We start from the raw sequence: 10,302 nt of genomic DNA, 5'->3' as shown, positions 1-10,302 counted from the left end.
CCTTTGGTTTTAAGTATTTCATTTTGGGTCCTTGGATTATAAAGATGTAGCCCTATAGAGCCCTAGTGGCAAAATGGTAATTTTGGGAGCAGGAGTAGTACGTTGGGCGTACATATGAGTACGCTAAGCGTATTAGGGCACGCCCTAGTACGCTGGGCGTACTATTGTCCAGGTGAAACCTAATTTTTAGTTTGAGGAGTAATTAAACATCTTTATGGACCATTTGCCCTTATCCTTTCAGCCTCCAAGTCCTTCAGTCGTTCTTGTAAAACCCTAGCCCCTTGTATGAGAGTGAGAGCCCTAAAGTGTATTCTTGGTGATTTAGAGGCAAATGAAGTGCATCAAGAAGCTTGGAAACTTGAAGCAAGGTTTGGATCTGGGAGTTTGGCTTCCTTCTCCATCATCTAAATGTATAAAGTTCATACCTTTATGGTTTAATTGATAAATCTCTTGTTGGGTTCTTTTTATGCTTCTTTTTGGTCCCAAATGCTCTATCTTGAGCATGGTATGTTCTAGATGTTTTGAGTCGTCCTTTAAGACCCTTGGAGGGGTCCTTAATACTAAAAATGAGGCCCTAATGGCTAGAAGTGTCCCATGCATTTGGTAGAAGGGTCTTAATGGATTAAGACCTTGTATTAAGAACTTTTGGACGTGTAAAGTCATAAAGTTGTAGACTTTATGACTCTAGGGTGCATTTGGACCATAGATTTGAAGTTTGGGCTTAAGTGCTTAAGCCATTAAGCACGAAATGGGACTTTGGCCCGCGTAAGGAGGAGTATGACCCGCATACTTGGTCAGCCACCCCGATGGGGGTCAATGCGAGGTTCTATGTACACCCTGCGTATCGAAGGAGTACGCCCCGCGTACGCCTTCTGTTGGATTTCAGACTTTGGGCTTCAAGTTTTGGGCTACCTTTTGGGCTCAAATGCTTGAGCCCATATTGGTTTATCTGAATATGAGTGTTTTGGGCCAAGTGAAGAGTTAGACCTTAGGATAAGGCCTAATAAGGAGTTTGGGCCCAATTTGGAAAATTGGGCCAATGATGGGCCTTGTATAACTTTGGACTTTTTGGATCAAGAATTCGGTCTGGGTCTTGGTCCAATTATGGATAGGGTAAAGTGGTCATTTACTCTAAGTTTGGGTTGTTAGTCGGGGATGGTAATCCAATTATTAATTGGATGTTTATTTGTTGTGTTAGTTCGTGATTTTAGTGAGCCAACAACCGGAGGTTTTCTGTGCGATTCATCAGTGTGAGGTGAGTTGTCCTCACTATACTCTCGGGTCGAAGGCACCAAGGTCGGCCATTTGGATTATTATCCTAGTTATTGTATGCTTGCTATGCTATAGTGATCTGTTAGATTGGCATCCTGATAGATAGGATGTGTTATGTTATAGTGATCTGTTAGACTTTTATGACTGTCTGTATGTGCCAGTTATGTTTGATTATGTTATATGTGGATATGTGAAGGATGGTTGGGTTGAGGCGGTCCTGCTGTGTGCAGAAGACCAACATACCCAGGGCAGCCCTGGATAGACTGAAGCCCTGTGAGGCGGACCAGTCAGACCGAAGGCCCGGAGAACGATCCAGACAGGCTGAAGGCTCGATGCGGCGGTCCAGACATGCTGAAGGTTCTGTATGCATGTTGTTTCTATGATATCTATGATTATGTGTTGTGGTGGTATTCTAGGGAAACTCACTAAGAGTTGGGCTTACAGTTTTGGGTTATGTTTCAGGTACCTCAGATGATCGTGGGAAGGCAAAGGTTTTCTCTTGCACCTCCTCATGTTATGTTTTTGTGATTTTGGGAATAACTCTGATGATGAACATGTTTTGAAAACTACAATGTAAACAATTATGATTTTGGTTGGTTTGGAAAAGTTTAAATTTTCTTGAAATTTTATGAATGTTACAATTTATATGTATTTTTTAAGTATTTTACATATTTGTTGTGTGTTTTTATGTGTTTTTTTATGTATTATGTATTTATATGTATTTTTTGTGTATTTATGTATTTTTTAGTTTTTTTTATATATATTTATGTATTTTTATTTATTTTAAATGTTTAATCGTATTATTTTTTCGTATTTATGTGTTTTTTTACTTCAAGTTGTCTTCACCATGTCATCTAATTCGTACAACTTCTTCGAGTATGTCTAGATGATTTTACTACATACTCATATATTTTAAGCTTTTCCCATTCGATGTTTAATTTCAAGGTAAGCTAATGGCAAAAACTTAAAATATATGGGTATGTAGGAAAAACATCTACACATACTCGAAGAAGTTATACGAATTGGGTGAAATGATGAAAACGACTTGAAGTAAAAAAATACATAAATATGTAAAAAAAAATGCAGTTATACATTTAAAATACATAAACATCTATATAAATTTTTTTTAAAATATACATAAATACATAAAAATACGTAATACATAAAAAAAACACATATATACCTATTTGTGTTGTAGTTATATTACATGTAAAAAATTTCATGTGTTAACATCAAAGGCCCTGTTTGATATGTGTCTGACCGAGTCATATCATACATTTTGGCTGACTCGGTCAGTTGAAGGTGTTTGATACACAAAAATTGGGCGTATGACTCGGAAAGCAAGGTCTGACCGAGAAAGAAGTTGACAGATGGTTGATTGATAAAGGAAGCAAGACTTTCCAATAGTACCCTTGCCCTTGGATAAAAATTCGCAGCTCAGCAAAGGCTTTCCAATAATGGGAATCGAACCGATGACCTCGCACTCACAACTCAACATCCTTATCATTAACCTAGAAGTTTTTTTGTGTGTTATATTTGCTAAAACATTTTATATAATGTGTAACACTGATGATTATTATTATTATTATTATTATTATTATTATTATTATTGTTATTATTATTATTAATCACTATATAGAGCACCAGAGTAAAATGATCATTTTGCATCAGTGAGCACATTCAGTAATATGTATAAACACATTCAGTCATATGTACAATCAAACAACATGTTTTCTTACTCAATCATAATTTATTACTTAAACAGAGTTTTCTCAATCGGCACCTTTTCAATCAACAACTATTAAACAGGACCAAAGTATTTGAGGAGGGAGAGGGAGTGTTCTTGATTTGAGTTAGGTTTTAGTGGAATGTAGATATCGGTAGTGGCTTTAATAATTGGCATTTCAATTTGTTATTAAGAAAATTTATCACATACAAATTTACTAATCGAGCAAAGATAACTACAAATATTTGATTCTTTTATTTAATACAAGGTTGTCAGCTTTGTTGATGATAAATAAATATAAAATAGAAACGATTAAATTGATCTATTTTTTAATAGTTACTCAGTTTATGATTAATAAAAATAACAAATATTTGGAAATGATTAATTTATTAACCATTTTATATAAAGAATGTAAATAAATAAAAAAATATGCTCAATTTTTTTGGTTACCCTTTCTATTTTAAATTGTACTTTGATGGTGCAAATAACTATTCAAATTGTGTTTGTTGGGTATTTATTGATTATGCATTATCGTGACTTTTCAGGAAATAAATTTCACAACAACCAAGACACAGTTGCAGCAGACAATTTAGGGGTAAAATGGTCAACAAAACATATTTGTATCACATGTAGTAGCAACCTAATGTTTGTATGGCGTAATAAATAATAAAAACATATACATTTAGGCAACAAAGAAGATAATAAATATATACATCATGGGAAAAATGAAACATAAAGTTTCATAAAATGAGAGAGAAATAAATTAGAAACATTTAAGGATAAAAATAACCGAAAGGATCTAAGGAATTAATTAAAGTTCAATAACTTCAAATCCTCAGCACAACTACCTAGCCTCAACACCAATTAGCTAAACAAAACCAACAATTAGATATGTCATTGACGGGTAATGCTAAGACTAATACTAACAACCACAATCCAACGTAATAGTAATAGGAAAAGAAAATATATTAACATAAATGGGTGATACTCTGGTCTATCCACCTACACTAGACGTTTGATGATCTGAACTTGAACCAAGAGTAACTTTGGTAAATCACATCATCGGCAATCCTTGCAAGGTTAGTGTGAATCTCCTTGAGCAATTTGTTATTCCTGACCAACAATATGAACCAAAAAAGCCCATATAACACCACTATGATTCTTTCTCTCTTTCATGGGAGTTACCCCATGTTGCTGCAAAATTGAGGAATTCGATAACATTCTCGAACATGTTATCAGGAATTCCGTACCAATTTGTTATCCAATTTCGAGCCTCCACTGCCACTAGGTCAATGAGATTTTTCCAATCAGGCATGATGATTAAATGTTTTAACTCGTCTATGTATTGATGTAGTTTCTTTAAAAAAACCAGGGTTACGAATTCCCAGTTTCCGACTTACAAATTTTTAGGGAACTGTAAAATTTTGGTTCTTCCAAGCCATGTCGACTCAAAGTATTATTGCTCTTTAATGATTCGATTACTGCTAAAATGTTTAAAGATAATAAAAATAGATGGGAAGAATATCTGAAGTGGGTTGAATGGGGAGACAAGATACAATCCGGCTTTGACAGGGTGGCGTGGATCAGAATTATGGGGCTTCCCATACATCTCTGGGGGGGGGGGGGAACAACTTTGCAACAATCACAAAAGGATATGGGGTCACTATTGCACCATATGAAGATATTCCACACCAGATGGATCTCTCTTGCGCTAAAATTGGAATACTTACGGATTGAAGGACGGGGATTAATGATGAGATATTCGTAGCCTTTGAAGGAGAACTCATAAAGCTGGGCATCATTGAATTTGACGAGGATTGGTTCCCCTTCAAGTTTGACCCCTCTGAAGATTACTATGAAAAAGGTGACGATGAAGTCGGGGAGTACGATGAAGAAGATGATGAAGACGAAGGAATTTCTGATACATGGATACATGATGTAGAGAGTGAAAAAGGGGAAGGATAAATACGGCAAGATGAAGATGGAAATAGTGTGGATGATACGATGGTCGTCAGAGAATCGATTCAGGTGGATGGGTCATCGCCGATGAGCTCAAACCGTGAGGAGAGGGTGCAGTCAAGGGAAGTACAAGAGTCTTTTAGGAAGATGCAACAGGAAACGGTAATTTTGAGGAGGCGGCTGAATCGACCCCTTGGAAGCCTAAAACAGTAATTGAAAATGGTAAGTTTTCTCTCCCCCAGTTTCGTGTTGAGATTGACGGATCCACCCAACCAGTACCCGAACCCATTGCCCCGATCCACAAGGTTATGATAAATGAATTACCCCAAGGATGCTTTGGGCCTTTTCTGTCGTCATTCAATGGTGATGGACTCCCTATTACCCCAACCCAAACCAATACTATTATTGGATCACTGGGTAAAAGAAAGTGGTACGATAATTCGAGGACGACATTTCCCCTCAACTCAATCACTCTGATGGCAAGTCTCTCGGAACCAGACCTCACGAAGGAATTATCTCAATTGCACCAACAAACGAATACGACATAAATTGTCATCACCCCTAGCACAACTGAACTTAACAGAAAACCTGAGGCTGCCTCCAACTGTCCCACCAGCAGTGTCCAGAGCTCCTATTCTCTTGAAATGGACAGAACAGCAGATGTTGGCAAGGAAGTAGGTTTCGAAATTGAATCAGGAAACCCGATATTAATGGAAGTAATGGGCGTTACCGGAGAGAAAAACATCCCCCAATGATTTTTCTAATCTTGAACATAAGGGGTATATGCGAAGATTATAAGATTGCATGGGTAAGGCGATTAACAACTAAATATCATACAATGTATTTGGGGATACAGGAAACTCAATTGACAGATACAAGCAAAATCAATGCTAGAGGCTGTTGTGGTAACAAAGATTTTGGGCATGTAGCAACTCCATCTACTGGGAGATCTGGGGGGCTACTCAGCATTTGGGATTCTAACTTTTACCAGGTAGATGAAATAATTAAAGCAAGACATTTTTTAATTACTATTGGTAGGTGCTCTGGAATTCAAGGTCAAATGGTATTTGCAAACATATACGGTCCTCACAATTCGCAAGAAAAGAAGAAGCTATGGGAGGAGATAAGACAGATTAGAGCAATGAAAAAGGGTGCTTGGGTAATTTTTGGGGACTTCAACGCTGTAAGAAGAGAATGCGAAAGATATAACTCCCAATTCGACCAATCTGAAGATTTTTGGTTCAACCGATTTATAAAACTGGAATATTTACATGATCTTAGAATGGGGGGATGTAGATACACCTTTTGCTGTTGGACCGATGTCAAGATGAGCAAACTAGATCGGTTCCTAGTTTCAAACAACTTCTTAAATCTTTTTCCTAATGCATCAGCCATCGCTTTACCAAGGGAGCTGTCAGATCATTGCCGTATCAGCCTTCATACTGTCGATGTTGACTTTGGTAAAGCGCCGTTCCGGTTCTTTAATTCCTGGATGAAACGTGAAGGTTGTGAGCAAACAATTCGGGAATCATGGGAGAAATTCAGAGGATATGGTACCCAAATGCGTACGTGGCTGCAAAGATAAGGTTTCTGAAAAAGGAAATAAAAATTCGGAGAGCAAATGATCATCCAAGAGAGATGAAGGAATTGAGGGAACTCAAAGAGAGGACACACAAACTGGACATCGAGGCTGAAAATCACATTCTCTCAAGTGCTGAAATTAATGAAATAACTCGTGGATTCCAAAGAATTGCAGAACTCAAGAAACCAACGTTGATGGATCTAAAACAACGGTCCAGAATAAGGTGGGTTGTTGATGGAGATGAGAATTCTCGGTTCTTTCATGACTATGTCAATAACAGGAGGTAAAAAAATCGCATACATGGTCTGATTATTGACGGATCATGGACCACGGAGGCAGATGCAATTAAACTTGAGGCGTTCAATTTCTTCCAGGGGAAATTCCAAGAGCGATGGCCATCAAGGCAAAAATTATTAGCAACAGTTTTAGTAGGCTTACTCCGAGTGCTAGTTATGCAATAGAAGAACCGTTCATAACCGATGAAGTCAAAAGGGCTGTTTGGGCTTGCGATGGAGATAAGGCACCCGGACCGGATGGGTTCACATTTGGTTTCATTAAAAAGTACTGGGGTATATTACACAACGATGAATTACATAAAACACTTTGAGAGATACGGGAGATTGGAACGGGGATGCAATTCGTCCTTTATCACCCTCATCCCAAAGATCAAAGATCCATTACATCTTCGGGATTAGAGACCAATCAGCCTAATTGGATGTCTATATAAGATAATTTCAAAAGTTTTAGCTAACCGGCTCAAAGGGGTAATAGATCAGAACATCGGAGAAGCCCAATCAGCGTATGAGGAGGGAAGGAATATCTTAGATGGACCACTAATAGTTAATGAACTATACGCGTGGGAAAAAAAAGTCAAAAAACAAGTGCTATTGTTAAAAGTAGACTTTGAGAAAGCCTTCGACCCCGTAAATTGGGAATATCTTGAATCGATTATTATTCAAATGGGGTATGGAGATAAGTGGCAAATGTGGATTAGAGGATGTCTTCACTCAACTAGATTATCGGTCCTCATTAGTGGCTCTCCAACGAAAGAATTTGAAATGAAAAGAGGTGTGAAGCAGGGTGATCCATTATCACCGTTCCTTTTTATAATAGCAACGGAAGGTCTTAATATTGCTATGAGGGTGGCTTGTCAGGAGGAGATTTTTCAAGGAATCAAAGTTCCACACTCGGAAACAACCATCTCACATTTGTTTTATGTCGATGACGCCCTATTTGTGGGTGAGTGGAATCAAGATAATATAAAAAACCTAGCAAGAGTGTTGAGATGTTTTCAAGTGGCATCGGGATTAAAAGTCAACTTTACTAAGTCAAGGGTGTTTGGTATTGGAGTTGATATGCAGGAAGTCACTCGATGGGCTGCACCATTAGGATGTGAACCTGCCTCATTGTCCTTCACGTATCTTGGGGTACCGGTAGGTGCAAATATGAAGTTAAAAAAGCATTGGAGACCCATAATTGACATATTCTATACCAAACTTTCTCCATGGAAAGCAAAAGCACTCTCATTTGGAGGTAGATTAACCTTGGCTAAGGCTGTTCTCGGCAGCCTTCCATCATATTACATGTCAATCTTTGTAGCTCCAATGGGAGTCATAGAAATACTTGAAAAAATCCGTAGACAATTTCTTTGGGGTGGAGGTGATAACAAGCATAAAATATCATGGGTTTCATGGGATAAAGTCGTTGCACCGAAGAAGAAAGGAGGTTTGGGATTAGGTTCCCTTCGAGCCTTTAACCTTGCATTAATAGTTAAATGGTGGTGGGATTTGAAGACTAACACATCAGCACTGTGGCGAAGAGTAGTTGTGGGTATTCACAATTTAAACGGTAAACCTACAGAGAGACTTTCAAAGAAAACCATCCCCGGTGTATGGAACAATATAGTAGGGGTAATACGGGAATTAGAAAAGGCGGGAATCAATTTTCGGGATATTTAAAAAAAACAGGTTAAAGAAGGTGATGACACTCTCTTTTGGATGGATGCATGGTGTGATAAGGAACCTCTAAAAAATAGATTCCTATAACTGTTCCAAATGGAGAGACGAAAGTCATGTACAATTAAGGAGAGGATTCAGGAGGCAGGTCCAATGTGGAAGTGGAGATCGCCCTTAACAACCGATGAACAGATACAAAGTTTGCAAATGCTCTTAACTGTCATAGGTGATTTCCGCCTGACATCCGGGATGGATAATTGGAAGTGTGCCATATCGAATGATGGAGACTATCACGTAGACGCTCTTAGATCAAAATTGGATAATATGGAACCGGCGAGTAACGATGTGATTATTCCATGGATACACGATATTCCAATCTAGGTCTCAACTTTCATTTGGAGAGCCAATCTTGGTCGAATTCCATCCAACAAGGCGCTGATAAGAAGAGGAGTGTCAGGGGTTGAAGCTAAGTGTTCTCAATGTTTACAGGAGGATGAAGACACGACACATATCCTGATTCGTTGTCCTGTGGCGGTTGCAGTTTGGGAGTTGGTGTTCATTCATAACGACCTCTCGGAATCCACCAAACTTCAGTTTCCAAATCCGATTCATGAAGTAACGAACACCGTCATCCTTGATTTCCAAGTTTTTCTCCATCACTCTTAAGGCTTCATCCGCCACATTTCCGGGCTTTAAGTCTTCCAACTGAGCCTCCTTGAGTTGTGTGGACAGATGCAAATGAATGGTCATGGTTAGTGCCTTCACTCTACGACCTGAGTACTCCTTTCGACTAAGGGCATCTGCTACTACATTGGCTTTACCGGGATGATAGTGAATTTTGCATTCGTAATCATTGAGTAGCTCTACCCATCGTCGTTGTCTCATGTTAAGTTCTTTCTGATCAAAGATGTGATGAAGACTTTTGTGGTCGGTGAAGATAGTGCACTTGGTACTGTAGAGGTAACGTCTCCAGATCTTCAGAGCAAACACTACTACTCCTAACTTAAGATAATGAGTGGTGTAATTGACTTCGTGTGCTTTTAGCTGTCTCGAGGCATAAGCAATAACCTTTCCTCGCTGCATGAGGACACAACGTAGGCCCAGATTGGATGCATCACAATCAGTGTTGTAAAACTCGCAGAGTTGGCCGATTACTCCTCCGAGTACTCGCTACTAGGCCCCTTTTCGAGACGAGTTACAGAATCTCGAGTACTCCCCGATCGACCCTTACTGAACTGAGTAGTGTTGTAAAACACGGTCAACGCAATGATTAATATGTATAATATACTTAATGATTTATTATTTAACACACACTTGTGATTATTATTACTACATATATATCTTAGATTTTTAGTAATTATTCATTAAGTGAGACCATTATGTGTTTTTTAGCTTTTTTGTATTCACGTGTATCTAATTTTGTTATATATTTCAATCAACTTATGATTTTAACTTATAATTTTGACATATATAATTTCCCAAAAAATATTTCTACATGAATTACCGAATCCAAGTACTCCCCGAGTACTCCCGAGTACTCCCGGGTACGCGCTACTCGGTAGTCGGCCGAACAGATACCGAGTAAGGAGTTCTACAACCTTGATCACAATACACCACGAAATCGTCTGTACCTTCAGGAAGAGACAAAATAGGCGCGCTGCACAAGGCTTGCTTCGGAGTTCGGAATGCAGTTTCTTGTTTCTCTTCCCACCTAAAAGTTACGCCCTTCTGAGTCAGGGCGGTAAGCGGTTTAGCAATTCTGGAGAAGTTTTGTATGAACCGACGATAGTAGCCAGTAAGTCCTAGAA

This window comes from Lactuca virosa, chromosome 9 (genome assembly GCF_052849685.1).
Source record: "Lactuca virosa cultivar CGN04683 chromosome 9, Lactuca_virosa_CGN04683_v6, whole genome shotgun sequence".
Lineage (NCBI taxonomy): Eukaryota > Viridiplantae > Streptophyta > Magnoliopsida > Asterales > Asteraceae > Lactuca > Lactuca virosa.
The sequence above is the reverse complement of the archived record's forward strand: the minus strand, read 5'-3'. Positions refer to the sequence as shown.